A 16,841-nucleotide genomic window follows, 5' to 3' on the forward strand; every position below is an offset into this window, starting at 1 on the left:
AACCTCTTCACACAGCATGGCGAGGCAGAAGCCTCAACAGCAGCAGCGCTATAATATCTCATCTCTGTGGGGGTCAGGGATGTTGTGTGTCTACCTTACAATTGCAATGCAAGCTACAGCTGAGTCCCAGAGGAAAAAGCCTCATCAAATTCAATGCCACAGTCCTAGTAGCCTCTTTGCTTATTCCCTGGAATCTGGGCAAAGATCCCGCTGAGTTCCCAAGATCCCCCTGGGTCTGAGTGAGGAAGCACATAACTATTAGTTCACTTATCACATCTGGACTCCCTGTGTAGTCCTGTGTACTGCTGAAATTCTCAGGGAACATTCAACACCTGGCGGTTTTGAGCATGTGGAATGAAAGCGTACAGAGCATAGGGAAAGTAAGAGCAGAAAGGAGTGGGGTGGTGCATGCAAATTAGGTTTTGAATGGGAGAGAAGGATTCTGTGCATGCTAGCACTTGCTAGGGAATGGCTGCATTGCAGTAGAGCCACAAATTGTGAGCCAGACACAGTAACACTCTACTCTCCTTCTAGGTCTTGAGCATGAAACAGGGAGAGCTGTAGAGTCATTTCACTTCATCTCTGTTCATTTCAAACAAATAGAGCAGAAAAGTCAAGCCAGAGAAAGTGGAAAGAGGGCATGAAATGGAGCTGACTTGGTAATGGCTCAGTTAGCATGGCCACTGGTTACAACCATTAATAACATATAAGCTATTTCCACTACTCCCAAGCCTTTGTGTGATGTTAAAAGTGTGGACAGGAGGAGAAAGTGAGAAAGTAGAGAGCTAATACAAGCAAACATTGCAGAGTGTTGCCCAGAATGAATTCCTTTTTTCTACACGCTGCTACCCTGACCCTCCAGGGCCAAGGTTGGCACGTAAAGATCTCCCCTCTCCAAGTAAAGCCGGAGTGTCCCTGTTCAGGACTTCCTTCCATCAGAAATGATTCTTGTGCCCTGGGCAGGATCAGATGATCCCTACACCTTGTCAGACCTTTGCACAGTAGATTAGGGGTTAAAGATTATTCCCCCAATGCTGCCCTTTGCTTCTGGGGACAGCACAGCTCTGAATGGCTATGCTGGCCTGGTGGGCCACAGATAAATCTTTCATTTGGCATTTGTGGTAAATCCCAAGGAATCCAATGGGATTTGGCAATTTACTCCAGCCAAGGTTTAGATGATCAAAAGAATTTCTTCAAGTCAGCAGCACTTATGATGAAAGCTAGCCAAAATCTCAAAATATAGTCCCTCAGCAGGGTGAAGCCATTATTCTTTCTTTTTGAGTTTATGTGTCTTTATTTTTATTATCTCTCTGAAAGGATGGGGAGGAAAGAAGGAAAAGTAAAGTTTAAGAGCATGGATAAATCCTGCCTTGCTCAGCTTCTGCCCTGAGATACAGCTACCTCCAACCTCTCAGTGACACATTAGCCTTCAGAGAGATTGATCAATAGCTGGATTCCTGGGAAAGACTCATTGCCAGTGCCCTAATGACCAGAGAAACCTGCCAGAGGAACTGCAAAATTAACTCTGGCTCTAAATAATTAAATGTTAGGTGAATATTTTCTTCTATTAACTATTTCAGCTGGCACCCCAGCTGCAGATTCCTCCCCGCCTTTGATAGAGGGACTGTACTTTCAGCTCCTTTGGGATATGACACGACACCCCCTGTTCAGGCAATCTGGTCGCCTGGGTTCTGTTTCTGACCCTCTTCTGGCAACACGCAGCATCTCACACAAACTTGGTGCATGATTTAGGAGGAAACAGTCATCTAAAACAGATAGTCTCATTTGGAAAACAGAGCCTTCCTCTACCCCTGCCTCTGTTTCCCCTCCTGTAAAATGGCTTCCTGCTTTTTGGAGAGTGCAAGGGATCTTTGCTGATGTTTGGTAAGGGGCCACGGAGCAGGAATGATAAACGATAAGAGTAGATTTCCTGCCTGTCCCCAGTTCTTGGCTCTTTCACAACCCCCGAGCTGTGCCCTTATTGTTCTCTGTCACCATGGGTCAGACCAGCAGGGTACTAAGCATTTCCTGCCTCCATCCAAATCCTGTCTGTAACTGTGGAGTGAGAATAATAAAAAAGTGTATCAGTAAAAGCCACCTCTGCTGCAGTCACTAGGAGCTGAAGGCAGTGTATGCTTCTTAAAGGGAACTCAGTACCATACAGGATTAGGTCCTGTTTGCTTTTCTGTCTCTTTCTTTCTGCCATTCTTTTTTCAACTTAGCCAGTCTCCCTCTCCCTTTCCAGGTATCTTCCACAATGCCCCTTCTGTTCAAACTCTGTACTCTCCCCAGCTGGGAGGACAGTCCCAGACAAAGCATCACATTGCCAAGCAACGTCTACATTATCTGTCTGCCCTGCTTTAACTTTATGTTGGATCAGATATTGCTTGTCCTCCCACAGGCAGGGTGTAAGCTGACATAAAAATTTAAACTGGCTTAAAGTCTGAGCTACATGTATTTGCTAATCCCACAGAAATGCAGCCATGTGTAACAAAGTGCAAAAATCAAATTTGTCCTGCCAGAAGAACTGGGATTGTATTGATCTTGTACAATGATTGTGAAATCACAGCTGCAGATAGTACCTGGACATGCCTGCAGAGAAGGCAGGGACTAAATATGGAATGACCGATCAGCTATAAACTTTGAACCCTTCCTACTACAGAACATCTTTCCAGGACAGACCAAGATCTAGTTAAGGAGCCACCCACAGTGAACTGACTGCAGGTGTGCAGAAATGTTTACTGATATTCACACACAAAACAAATAAACATACAGGAAGGACAAACTGAGTCAGCTTATAATAATAAACCAAGAATTAAGTATGGCCCTGCTCCCTTCCAAGCTATAAAAGAGCTAAAGGATTACCAGGCCCTCCCTTGCTATCATTTCTCTGGCAGGGAAAGAGACACAACAGCATCAACAGAACACTGATGTCCCGATAATCTGCTCCAGAAATGCTGGGGATAGGAGGACTCTCACCGCCTGGCCTGTCTGAGGATGAACAATGCATTTCCAAGGCTGCTTGCTCTTGCCTGTCAGCCAACACACTGAGTGGAACAGGCATGTTTTGGCAGGGAGGGTTTTTTAATCCTTGTGCAGAACTGAACCGTTTAATAAAGCAGAGGTGTAGATAATGTGTTCTGAATTAGTGGTTAGCACTGCAGCTCAACCTCTCCTCAAGTCCATGGCGCAGAAAGGAGAAAAGAGAAGAAAAATTAATGGATTCTCTAAACTTCTAGGTTATACTAACTTGAGGCCCCATGAAAGGGCTGTCCCTAGGTTGTGTGAACATCCTGGGCTGGTCCTAGGACTGGTCTTGCATACATCTGTGCCTATAGAATCCTTCCGACTCCACTCAGAGACTCCAGTGAGTCCAATGGAACTAGAGCCAAATCATGCTTCTGATGAGATGTAAAAGGTTTTTCGATTTCAATAAAAAACACTAACAGCATCTAACAAAGATCAGAATTTAGACCAACTCTGATTCTGGAAAACAGGAAAAAAAGCAGCACATCATTAAAAAAAAATCTCCCATAATAAGCACAGCTCATTTGTCTGTCAGTGCAGGTGACAATCCATCAGGCTGTCATCTGCCTTGACAGCTGTCACCTCTCTGAGATTGACACATTTAGAGAGTACACTGTTTCCTGTGCTGCTCTCCCGTGTACTGCTCTCCCATGCTCCTGTCCTACTCACCACATTTAAAGCCCTTTGCCAGCTCTTATGTGCATTTGATATTCACCTCTATCGATCTAGGTCCTTTGACTTCACCCTACAACATACACTTTACTGTCAGTATTCACTTGAGATTGATTTGCTAGACAGATTTTTAATGCAATAGTCATTGAGGTGGGAGTTATGGGACTGGGCCTCTTCTGATGTGATTTGGAAGAACTCCAGATGCCTATCTGCATCACCTAATACTCTACCCCTGTCATTTCCACCTTCCACTGCATCTCTCCTCTCTTCTTCCTGCCTCTTCCATACAAGCTGGAATCCTCTCTCCATACTTCTACTAGTTTATTTATTTTACAACTTCCTTCTTTCAAATACAAATGCCTGATTGCTACACTCCCCAGCAGGAAATGGGGATACCAGGCCAGGCATAAAAGATGTTGCCTCCAACACTTGTGATGGAGTTACTCCTACATATACCAGTACTGAACACAAAATCAAGAATTCCAATCAGGACAGTGGCCACCATTTCTGAAGGGAAGAACAGAGTGTATACCACTGGGCCAAGACATGAAATACCCAAACCCTGGACAACAGAAAATAAGGGCGTCCTTAAGCCTGCAGAAAGGCAAGCTGCAATTCAGGCTGGTTTCGTCATTACAGTAAAGAAGACCCTTGACATGAATCAGACAGATTAAGCTTTCTTTGATACTGGTACAAATCCAGGATAAACACCATGATTTCACTGGGATTACTTCACATTCATGCTGATGCAAATATTATTAAAATTTGGTTTCTTACTGTTAGGATGAGTACGCGGCAGGAGAACATACACCATGCACCTGCTGCTGCTGTAGTTCCTAATTAGAAACAGGTTTACTGAATTTTATCAATTCTTTTTCCTTGCTCTCTCTGTCCCTCTCTCCAGGTCTCATTTATAGCTAAGGGAAGGGGAAAGAAAAAGCATCAGCAATTTCTGTCCACAATGAAATACAACGCTTCTTCCCAAGCTTCCTTGTGAAGCAAACCCTGGCTAACTGGCTGCTTTCTCCCCTTTCTATGAGAGTGACAAACATCTAGTAGATGACTAGTGCATCAGACAGAGATATAACCTCTTTGCTGAAATTGATGAGCCAGTGTGTCATTTTGGTGCTCCCAGAGCTCTGCAGCTTGTGACTGTGACAGACACTCATCGGCCTTCAGTGTGGGCTCTGGAGGGAGTCCAGAAGTATCTTTGCACTGGAGCAGGTTTCAGCTTCCTGTTGAAATAAATGTATGTGCTGCATACTGCAGACAATTACTGTATAAATCACTGAGACCAAAATCCAGAGTCCCAAGCCTTTTAGTCCAAGAATACAGCCTCTGCAGCTTAAGCTAAAGCAAAATTCCTTGAGCTAACTGCCACATTAATTCCTTTACCTTGCCTAATTTGGTAGGGACAGATGGATGGATGTAGATATAGACATATACATACTGCTTTTCAGGTTTCTGCACATGACTCCTGAGCATCCCTATTGTTTTAGCAGATGTATCATAGAGAAGTCCAAGATCTTCCTTAATTATCAGTTTCATAATATCACCCTTTTCTCCTGTGCTAGATCATTTGACACTCCTTCCCACTCTGTGGGATTCTCTGATATAATCTACTAAGTACAAACAGCTACAGCTACAACGTTAATTGATATTTATGCTGCAAACACTGTGTAACTACATGGTCATTTGCAAGTTCCCTTAGATCAGTCATTAATGATATTTAACATTGTCAAGTTATTACATCCATAATTGCTACACAATTCAGTGTTCAGGTCCCCTGACGAAAAAGCAACCCAGAAAATTTAAACAGTCCTGCCTGTGCCTTGCCATTATTTCAATTGGATGTGATTGTTGCAGAATTCTGCATTCCCTTATCCTGTAAAAATGAGTACTAGCAATTGATTTATCCTGTTACTTTCACCTGCCATGCAACTGGAGTTTGCCTGCAGTGTAAGTACCCGAGCCAGCTTCAAACAAGCACACAGTAGCAACAGAAGCATAAATTCCAGTATGGGCTGCACATGCTTCCCCAGTGTCCTGGGTGTGCATGGTTCACCTGTGCTAACCTCCATCCCATTGCATCTTTCTGTGACTGCATTCCCACTGCATCCCATCTGCTATTATTACCTAGAAAAGCTAAGAGAAAGGTGCAAATGCTAGGTTCACTGTGATACAGTGTCAATCCAGGACCTAGATTAGACAAACCCTTTATCCTGCCAAAAGTCCTTTGGATGAACAGCACTTCTCATTGGTTTTGTTTTGTTTGGACTTTTGTAGAATTGGAGACTAGACTTTACAAATTGTTGCAATGGTAGAAAGGAGACAAATAGTTTTCATGTTTATCCCCTGCTGTGGACAGAGTATGCAACTTCTTCAGCTTCGTGCCTACCATGTACTTGGCTACCAGGATGTTTTTCACAGTGTTATCTAATTACCTCCCTAATTGGGTCGCAGGAACATCTTCTAAAGATGTGTCTTCAAGCTGCAGCAGTTGGGGATGGCAGCATTGCATCTTCCCTGCCAGCTTCCCCCTGCCTCCACATTTGTCTCATCTGTAAGAATAAATGCGTATCTCCTATGCATTCGGTCACTTTGTGCCTGTGACTGCTACCATCACTTTAGTGATAATGAGAATACTGGATCCCCAGAGATATGGGGAAGGCAAAACTTTGTTATAACAAGGCAGGATCTGTTTTCTTTTGTTGCTCTGACTCTGCTGCATGTCTGGATTAGCAAAATGTATTTGGGGAGCCATTTCTCCATTTTTCAGGCCTGCAGTGCATTTATACAGTCCCACCAGAGCCTTGCATGCCATTGTCAGTAACAAAGAGACACCGCTTAATACCTCAGAGAGTTCAGTGCAGTGCATGGAACCACTCTGGCTGCCAGCCATGGTTCTGAAAGAATAATAATGAAAAAAATGTGTGTGCTACAGGACTGCAGACCTAAGGAAATCAAAATGCTATTGATCCCAGTCCATCCTGTTCTCATTATGATCTGCTCTGTTAGTGGCATCAGGAGTTTTGATGAAATCCATCATTACTAGCAGGGTAAATACATCTTTAGGTGGTGTAAATCAGCAGCACTTCCTATGCCAATTTATGCCAAATGTGGATAGAAGTCACGTGGTATTTGTTATGTGCAGAGAAATAGTATATGGGGTCAATACAGAAAGCTCCAATATGGCTGAGGCTTGCAGAGCATTTGTTTAACTAATCAGCTACACCATGCAATCAGTGTCTATTTTTCCTTTCACAAATAGACATGCATGAGGGAGAAAAATGATTGTTAAATACTCATACAGCAGGTTTTAACAAACTGCAGATTTGAGAAGAAAGACACAAGTACAAATAAAGCTTCCCAGCTGCTTATGATTTTTTTTCTTCCGGTTGAATAAATAATCACCTTTGGCTAATTGAGTAAATATAAAACTCCTCAGAAATGGCAACGCAAAAAAGCACCAAAGCAGCCCAGCACTTTCAGGAGGAATTCCCCAACAGACAGCATACGCAGAAGGCAATGAATTAAGTATTTCACTCAGTTCCTCTAAATGTGAAAGGCAAATAAAAATCTGAAATAATGAAGTAACAAAATAAATATTTAATTAATAAACCAAATGAAGAAACAAGAGCATGGCAGAGGGAATGGTTTCTAGATACTTCACCCTGGAGTCCTGACTAAAAGACAAACCATCTCCACAGTAGCTCAAGGTTTTAAAGCATGCTACAGATTTAATAAGGTGCGCTGAACAAAATACTGGAAATACCTTGGAGGGGGGGCTACCACAAGAGAGGGAAGGAAAAGGTAATATGACAGTGTTTTTTCACACACAGAGAAATAAAACCACATAAAAGACATTGTGTGGTTTGAAGCTGCAGAACTGAGCTGGTGGCGATGTTGACAGCTGGTGCATTTACCATTAAACTACAGCGCCTTCTATTTCCACTTCTATTTCTTGTTTTTCTTAGGAACATCAAGCTTTAAACCATTGCCAGACTAGGAGCTGAGCTTATAAATCAAAGAAAGGATATGGTGATATAATATTTTTCAACCCATCTTCTTGTAAGGTGGTTTCTATTCGTTTAACATCCCTCCATGGTCTTTATTAGCAAACAAAATGTGAAGTACTGCACATGCTCCGTGTGAATGCTTATGAAGGAGGAAACCAGCAGCATAAGATAGATGCGTCAACTGGGAGGTCTAGGAGATTGGCTATAAGAATTTTAAGGAGCTAATTTCAAGAAAACAGTAATCAAGGGAAGCTGAAAGGGTGGGAGAACGTCATAAAAAGATGCAAGCTGCTTCTCTCAGCAGAAGGAACTGGGGTGATATGATTCTCTGAGGGTCCCAGATTGGCTGCACCAATTCTATAAACTTTAAGTATTACAGCAAGCCAGCTACTAGGAAGCTGCATTTTTAGAGATTATGGCTGGCTCCAGATTAAGTACCCACATAAATCCTGTCATCTGGAAAATGGTTTGTTTGTTTTAAAAGAAAATTACGTAACCGAGAAAATCCAATCTCTTCCTTTCTCCAGAATTTTTCAGTTAAAATGTTTTAACAATGAAGCTCAGTTTTACAATGAGTGTAACAGACAGGCCAAAATGAGTAAGTTCTGCTAAAATTAAAGCTGCAAAGGGATCAAAATATCCCCAAAGAGCTGCTTCTCCATTACAACAAAATCCAGAAAGCCTTCTGTACCTCCATCATGCCAGAACAGCAGAGCAGTAGATAACACCTGGAACTCACATGAGCTCTCAGATTTGTGTTCACAGCAAAGTTCATTTGTGTTACAGCTCCAGTGTACTCCTTAATCTGACTCCTGTCCAGGCACAAAGTCCCATTGTTTCTGTATTGTGGTGTTAGTAGCTCAAACTGATTAACAGAGAAAATGAGCACAGCTTGTCTAAAATAAAGGCCAAGAAGTCGAACAATATAATTCAGTTCTCTTGGCCTCCCTAAAAAAGGAAGGAAAATGTGAGATTTTGGTGAAGAAGAATGAGGCTCTCAGCATGTTCTGGCTTCCAGCCACAGCAAGAGTTAAAATAGACAGGTAAATTGAGTTAGGGGAGGAAATAAATCACGGGGCCCAACTGATGGTGCAGTGTAACTCACATTGCACTTCAAAATCCACTGGCACGAATACTTGAAAATAATGAGGTTGCATTTTGATAAAAATGAAGAAGGCATGGTCTTCTGGACTATTTTGAAATGCTATCAGCTCTAAAAGTCCTGCAGTGATCTAGTCTGCATAGGGCAGCATGTAGTGTTTCAGCCAGGCATTGCTGCAGAGAGTCCAAGAGCCTGTGGCTAGCTTAAAGTGTGCCTTTCAGAGAGACTGCTAAGGTGAAATCCTGAATCTATTGAATCTGGTGCCAAAATGTTCAGTTATTTCAGTGAAAAACTTCTGCTTGAGTGTTAATTTACTGACTCAAAGTTAAAGAATTTACCCTAGTTTTTGACTCTAACTCTGGGGTATAGTCTGCGTGTTGAGATTAGTAAGGACAGCTCACCAGGGTGAGCACTGGGCAGATCAAACCTTCAGGTTTCCTCATATCCTTAACAAAAGATCCTGTCAAAAAACGCACACCTCACTGTGCTCTGTTGAAGATGCATGAAGGGGGAACAAAGCTCATCCCATTCATTTTCTTGCCTGCATGCAAAAATTGGTAGTTCTCTCATCAGACATCTGTGTGTGTTGTTAAACAAGCCCCCACAAGCTCCCCTTAGGTGCCAGCAAAATGCTGAAGAGCCATTGTGCTCACATCTGCACTGCTCTGGAATTGTGAAGGTGCCCTTAGAAGAAGCAACTTAATGTCTGTTAATATAGAATTGAAATCACAGGAAATCATCCCTTTTACCACTTTTATTTTCTATGCATCCTCCTCACTCTCCTCCTGTTCATCCATCAATCTCTGTATCTCTCTCTGCTTTTCTGTCCTTTTTGGTGCATAAAGGCTTTGCTCAGATGACAAAAACCTATGTTCTTCCAGTCTCTGGAATGAAAGTCAATATAAAACAGCTCCTTATCTCCAGCTTTACTTTTTTATACCTTCAAGGGTCTTTATTTTATTCCAGTAGCAAACTTTAACTGACAATTACGGCCACTGATGTGCATGCAAGGTGCTTAAAACCTGCATTAGCGTTACCACTGCATTAATCCAGGCAGAGACTGGGAGCTAGACAAAGGCTGCCAAAGAAGGCACCTGTCAATGCATTCAAAGGAGGAGGCTCGTGAGACCATGCACTTAAGCACGAGCCATTCCCTGCAAAACACATGGCCTTTGTCTTCCCATTCCTCCCTTTCCAGACCTCCAGATTTAACAGCCACAGGTTAGAAAAAAACACACACAGGATGTAAAGCATGAAAGTACAGCTGCAGAGGTTAAACCTGTCACAATTATGATGTGAAACAGTGCTGCATTTACAAAAGAAAAGAATTTACAGACAAACAGCAAGTCTTCTCTGTTAAACTAAAACCAAACCTGACTTCCTGACAGTCTATTTGACAACAGATGGTAATGATGGAAAAAGAAGGCTTCTCCTGTAAGGCAGGCAAAATTCTGCTGTTGGAAATGTAGAAGATGAAGGCCTTTATTTTGCATTGTGACATGGGAATTAATATGAGTAGATGAAGATTGCTGAATGCAAATTCCTCAAGGAGGAAGAATCACTTATTTCCAAGAATATGTTCTGCTCAGCATCCTCTGGCAACAGAGATCTTTGGAGCAATGCCAGATGTATCAGGGGAATAGCAATGAAGTGAAAGCCTTTCTCTTTCAGGTAATGGCTCTTGTTGGCCAGCAGTGATCATTGCCCTAAGGTCTGCTGATGGTCTCAGGTGAGACAAATTGGTGGTCTTGGTCCTGTCTCATTCCACAAAACTACAGAAACGCACAAGTTCACATCTATAATTCCAGGGTTGTCCCTTCTAAAAGTCCAGGGCTGCCCCTTCTCTTCAAAACTTCTGGAGTTTTCACTCAAAAGACACATGACAGATACCTGCACCGCTCCACCCCCAGCTGAATGACCTCTGCACTACAGCAGCCTGGCACTGGAGCACACGGGGACAAACACTGACATCACAGCTCCACTATACTCAGAAGAAAATGTGATGAATGGTGAGGTAAAGGATAAACTATATCCAGCCCACCCGATCCTGGCATGTCACACACCATGCATACTTTCTTCTCATGGCCCAACATAAATGTTCAAGGGCGCCGGGACATTTATACCCCCAAAATTTAGACAGGACCCTGTATGATGCTAAGGAGCACTGAAGAGTATTTGTGTTCCTCTCTGACAACAGGTGGCTGCAGTGGCACCTGATCAAAGGCTATTCACACACACATGCACTCTGGCAATCAAACTAAGTCACCAGTTGCTGACTTCACTGAATCAACATTGTAAGGCTGAATTAGCCACATGCTGGCACTGTAATTCTAATTGTTTTCAAATACACATTGTAATAAAAGTCTGATTAGCACACATCTCCAAATGGGAGCTGGTGGCATCTAGGACGGTTTTGCATTGGTGACACAAGTAATGAATGATTACATACATTCACCTGCTACCTCTGGGACACTTTTCTTCACACCATGTTTTGTTGGTTTTGTGGTAGAGGTTTTAAACAAACACAGGAAAACAAGAAGGAAAAAACAGGCTGACAAACTGCATGAGACAGAATATATAGATCAGAACCTTGGGAATGCAATCCAGCAGAGAACATTTAAATAACACGACTACAGAGCTCTGAATCAAATCTGATCCCCATGTGCTAACAACAGTGCAGTCATGTACTTGCTCACCAGTATGGCTGCACGTCCAGAGTTTGCAGCAACATCCACCCACTTGCAGATGTGCACACAAGTCTAGCCTGCAGTGCACATAAAGGCACACACTCGTGTGTGAGCCCACACATATGCACCTAGTTGTGCACACAGTAATCCAGTAACACCCAGACACCCCCAAAATCCCAGCACACACCATCTAACAAAGACACGTTTGCTGTAACACTGCATCAGATATCATGTCCACACTTCAGGCTCTTCTCCACCCAGCTGTATCAGTCAGGGGTGGGGAGGAGTGTGACTGTCACCACAGAGCATCACTCAAACAGTTGTTGCTTGTCGTGGGTTGCAGGGGAAAGGCTGCAATGGGAAGCAGTCAGACGACACCAGCCTTCTCCCAGCACAGCAAATACTGCCCCATGGAAGGCAGAATATCAGCATGCTGAGGGATGCCTGGAATTCTGGATATGCTGCTCCTCCTTCCAGTCCTACTAAGTACAAGACACAGCAAGCCCATGAACTATTGAGCTTGTGTGGTGACCTCTAGAATTTGCGGCAGCCACTGCATACATTATTAATGCCAGTGTCTGTGCCAAGAACTGACCCTGGTCCCCGCCAGGGTCAGGGTCTATTAATTATGCACTGTGAATTAGTCCAAACTGGGTGAACACAGAAACAGAATAATTTGCCATTGGGCCAGTGATCAGATGCCCTGAAGATGGAGTAACTTGCAGAAACATGAGCATATAATACCCTCGTCACACACAGCACATGGATAAATAGTGAAGCACTTGCCAGCATAGCCATCTCCATTTCACCCTGGAATCTGATTCATTATCATGAAGGCAAACAGAGCAGAAGCACAGCGTAGGAAAGGGAGCGTAGCCCCTTCCCAAACCTACCTGCCATTCCATTGCCACATTTGTTTGAGCCAGCCAGATCTATGTAAACAGAAGGGAGCCAATTAGCAGCTGATGTGAATGGTTCAGTGGAAAGTTATTATTTAAAAGCTAGTTAAGATAATTAGGGGGCAGTTTAATTAAAACATCAACTTAAACACAAAATGAATGCAGTGGCTTTCAAGCCCAGTAGGATGCACAGCTAGCAGATTCCCCTGGGAGGCTGCTAATTAGTGTTTGTAGGGACTGCAAATAATAAATAAAAATAATAATGTTCCTGTAAGTCTTAGAAATATTAGGAGCTTGGTTTCTTTCTGTCCAATGCATGCCCACTGCTCAATTCCTACTGCATGCCCAGATAGTTTGGATCAGAGCATCTGCAGCATATTAGAAGATCAGAAAGCTGTAGTAACACAGCCCAAGTTTTTGAAGGCCTTTGCTTCCATTTAATCTAACCGTCCCTGACAGCAGAGAGAGCACAACTGGAATTCCCAAGAACCACGCCACCCAGCTAAACACATTGTAGGTTCGCTGTGTTTTGCTGCTTGTCCATTCTCACACAAGGACCACAGCTAAGAATAGGTTGTTTATGACCAGGAATTGAAAGAAAGCCTTATTTTTTCATACTTTGAAGTCAGAAGTGATATAGCCTAGGAAAAGTTATTCCTGGGTACACAGCTGCAGAGTCCTGGTGCTCCACTAAGAGATACAGAAACCTATGCAGAACTGAAGCCCATCTGTGCTACTGTGCACCAGTCTCCATAGATGGATGTACCAGGCTTTGTTCCCTTTTTAAAGTTCTGCAAAGCTCTTGCTATAACATTGCAAAGGATCTGATTCTGATCTCAGTGACACTGGTGTTGACCAGAAGCATCTCTTGCTCTTTCACTCTGCACACTGCTGCAGGCAACAATACTGAGGGTGACATTACCAGACAAATGGAGAAAAGGTGAGACAGCTGCAGCATTTGGGGCGGCATGCAGGCGATTCATCCATTCAAACAGCTAAAACCAGAATTTGCCAGCAACTACAGCAGGAAATGCTCCATTTCACAGAGAAGGTAAGTGCCAGGGCTCCCCAGCACAAGAAGGGAAGGTCTCTGCAGTGGAAGAGATGGTGCTCACAGTAGTATGTGCAGGACTGAGGGGAACACAAGTGCCAATGTTTTCTCAGCTGAACGGAGCTGAGCTGTGTCATCTACTTCCTGAGCTATAGATTCTGAGTTGCTCAAGGGGAGGGGAATGCATGAATTACTTATGAATCAATTGATCTGCTGCTATTTCAGGAACGTTTACCTAATGGCTCTGTAATAGAGATGATTCCCAAACAGCATCTCCCTCACTTAACACAAGTCACCCCTCATCCCCCTTCCCAAAGAAAAGTAGGGCAAGAGCCTGCGGTACAGGAGACTTCCAGGATGTAGGGCAAACTCCTATCAGGTACTGGCCTTCTCTGTTCTTTACCTTGTTCTTGTATCACAGTTTGTACCAGGGCAATGCAGTTGTTGAACTGTCACCACTGGGAGTGAAACTGTGTTCCACCTATCTCACTCTGCTAAAAATGGTGAAAGCAGGTAAAAAGCAATAAAGAAATGGGTCCAGGCACTGCTCCCCTTGGTGGGATATATTCCGGAGTGCCATCATGAAAATGACAGAGAAGTTAGGTGATCTTTCCCTCTCTCTTTCTACTCACATATATGGAAAAAATATACTGACTTCCAATATTGCCAGAAACAAGGACATGGACCTTCATCTGGCAACCAGCAGACATCACAGAAGTCCTCAGCAGTTTCTGCTCAGCAGCATGGAAGACAGCTGCAGGACTAGGGAAAACAAACATGTTTTACAGCCTTTCAGCAGCCCTGGATTGTTCTAATGCTTTTGGGAAGTTCTTGCATCTGGCCTCTTGCATTTTACATTGGCACTAATACTCTATTTCGAAACACGAAAGCCAGTTCTTTTCTCATCAGAGTCCCCTGTGGTTTTCTCCTAGTTTCATCTCCCATATGACTTGCAAGTGCATTAAAGCATTGAGATTAACATTTCTAAAAGAAATTATGTAAACAAGATTCTTGGCATGCAGTAGATGACACTGCTCAGTAATGAGCCTGGACCACTATGACAAGAGTATGAAATCACTCCTTCAGTTTTGCATAGACCCTCTCAAAAGCCACAGCTCAATGTGGGTAGTTGCTAGACTTACCACAAATACAGAGCATCTCATAAAGGACAAAAGTATGTACTTTTTCAGTTTATCACCCTTGACTAGATCCTCAGCAGCTGTAAGTCTGCACATTAATGGCCCATTGCTACTTCATATCCACCATAGCCCATGCACAATGGATCTGGTGGATCCTGAATGCTGGACTGTGGGTATTCTACGTCAGAAGCATACATGGATTTCTTTCTGAGACATCACCACTGAAACCTTTCAGCCCTGTAAGTGACCCTTTCCACCACTGCACAGTCATCAAAGCCTTCTTCTGTAAAGGGCCTGCTCCACTGAAGCCAATGATAAACTCCTATTCAGTTCCTCTGGGTTTAGGAACAGGCCTAAATCAGCTTGAGGAATTGAGAAATATCTGAGATGTGCACTTGGACTACCCTACCTTGCACCTGCAAGATGCCAGGAATTGAACCATCAATTAATTAAAAGCTGTGTGAATATGGCCTGGAGATCCTCGTCTGGAAATGTAAGGCAGAAGTTTCCATTTTGCTTGGCACTTCTTTTCTAAAAGATGCTAAAGTATTTCTGTTAACCTATGAATGTGTATCTCTGCTCTGAAAGAAGCTCAGAGGCAATTTAGTTTTACAGGAGTAGCTTTCTTTTGTAGACACATTTAAGACAACAGGAATACCACTCATCAAAGTCTTTCTGTTACTGTGTTAGCTCAAGCACAGCTGTCTACCAGCATACCATTCCTATCTTCAGCTTCTCTCCTAAACAATTATGTTTGTTGTCAGTCATTGATACTCTCAGTGTAAGCAGGGTCAAAAGGTAACCTGTGCTCAAGTAAGATTTTGGGGGTATATTTATAGGGAAGAATTTGCCCATGATGGCCAAAATCTGCAAGGAATGCTTTCCAGTGGCTTTCTTGCTAAAAACAATCTGTCAACACTTACCTAATCATCTCACCTGTAGTGTCTTCTATTTTAGCAAAACATCAAACTAGAGGATATTAAAGAAAATTTCTAGCTTTTTATAGCAAAAGATATTGAAGCTGTTTATGCAGGAAGTGTGTATCATTATATCCATTTTATAAACAGGAAAATGAAAGTACAGAGATATTAAACAACTTGCTTAAGGTATTAGAGCAGATTACTGGCCAAGTCAGAAACAAACTCAAGTGCCTCGAGTTTTGCTCCAATGCCCTGGATGACACCAGCTAAAAATCAGCTCATTCACTGCTGAACACCACCATTTCTCAGCTGAAACTGTGTGTTATGAGCACGGCATACCAACGTTACATGGCAGTTTAGACAACTGTGACTTAGATGTTGTATCTAATTTGTGTCATCTAATCCAAAATCCTATCCCGTACACAGCTGGCAGACACCTGAATTCAGATTGGACAGGACAATAACATGAGCTGATCTCTAGCGAAGCCTGCTTCACCAAGTTGCTGGGGTTCCTAGTTTCCTCTCATCCATCCATCAGGGCTCCCAGCAACACAACAGCTCCCAGCCAGGGATGCATTAACCTGCCCCTGTGCTCAGTGAGCAGCAACGTTCAGAAAGCCCAGTCTGGAGAGGCAGGCAGGGGAGCAGCTGCACAAGGGACAGCAGACCGACAGGGCAAGCAGTTAGGACATGTATAGCAGCTGTGGCTTTAGTTTAGGGAAGAGCTGCAGCTGCACACCAGCTCGGCGTGGAGAGGTAGCAAAGCACTGATTAGATGGACTGAGGCAGAGACTGAGAATAGGCATGGTCTGGGGCAAAGACAGAAGCGACAGTGCTGGTGGCAAGGAGTGAAAAGAAAGGGCTGGCCTTGATCTCTGTGCTGTCTGAAGTGCCCCTATAGGAAAGCATCAGGATTAGAGGGTTAATAAAAGCACTGTGCCTTGTGGCCTACAGCTGCTGACTGAATTGATCCAGCTTTGCCCATAGTGACTTGCTGTGCAAGCACAAGGCATGCATGAAACATTGGTTCAACACTGCCCTAGAAGGCAGCATGCCAATTATTATATCTAGTGACGGCCGTGGCAGCCGCTCTTGTTCAAGAGGAGCAATGGCTGAAGGGGAAGCAAAGGAACTCATCACTGGGGAGCTAAATGAATCCAAATTGCATTTGCATTTCATTTATATTTAATAAGATAGTTATTGTTTGTTAATTACGTGCCAATTGATTACTGCAGCAACATATTTATTGAAGAGGAATAATTCAGCTGAAGATGCATATTCTACTCAACTAAATTGAATTAAGCAGATTCAAAGTGATGTAGTGT

General features: G+C 43.2%; 1 protein-coding gene across 4 annotated transcripts in view; it reads right to left on the bottom strand.

Annotated features, from left to right (window-relative positions):
* The window catches only part of DISP3 (dispatched RND transporter family member 3), a 162,310-nt gene that overhangs the window by 123,939 nt on the left and 21,530 nt on the right, over nucleotides 1–16,841 (bottom strand). The window lies entirely within an intron of this gene.

The sequence above is a fragment of the Falco peregrinus genome, chromosome 3 (assembly GCF_023634155.1).
Source record: "Falco peregrinus isolate bFalPer1 chromosome 3, bFalPer1.pri, whole genome shotgun sequence".
NCBI classification, from domain to species: domain Eukaryota; kingdom Metazoa; phylum Chordata; class Aves; order Falconiformes; family Falconidae; genus Falco; species Falco peregrinus.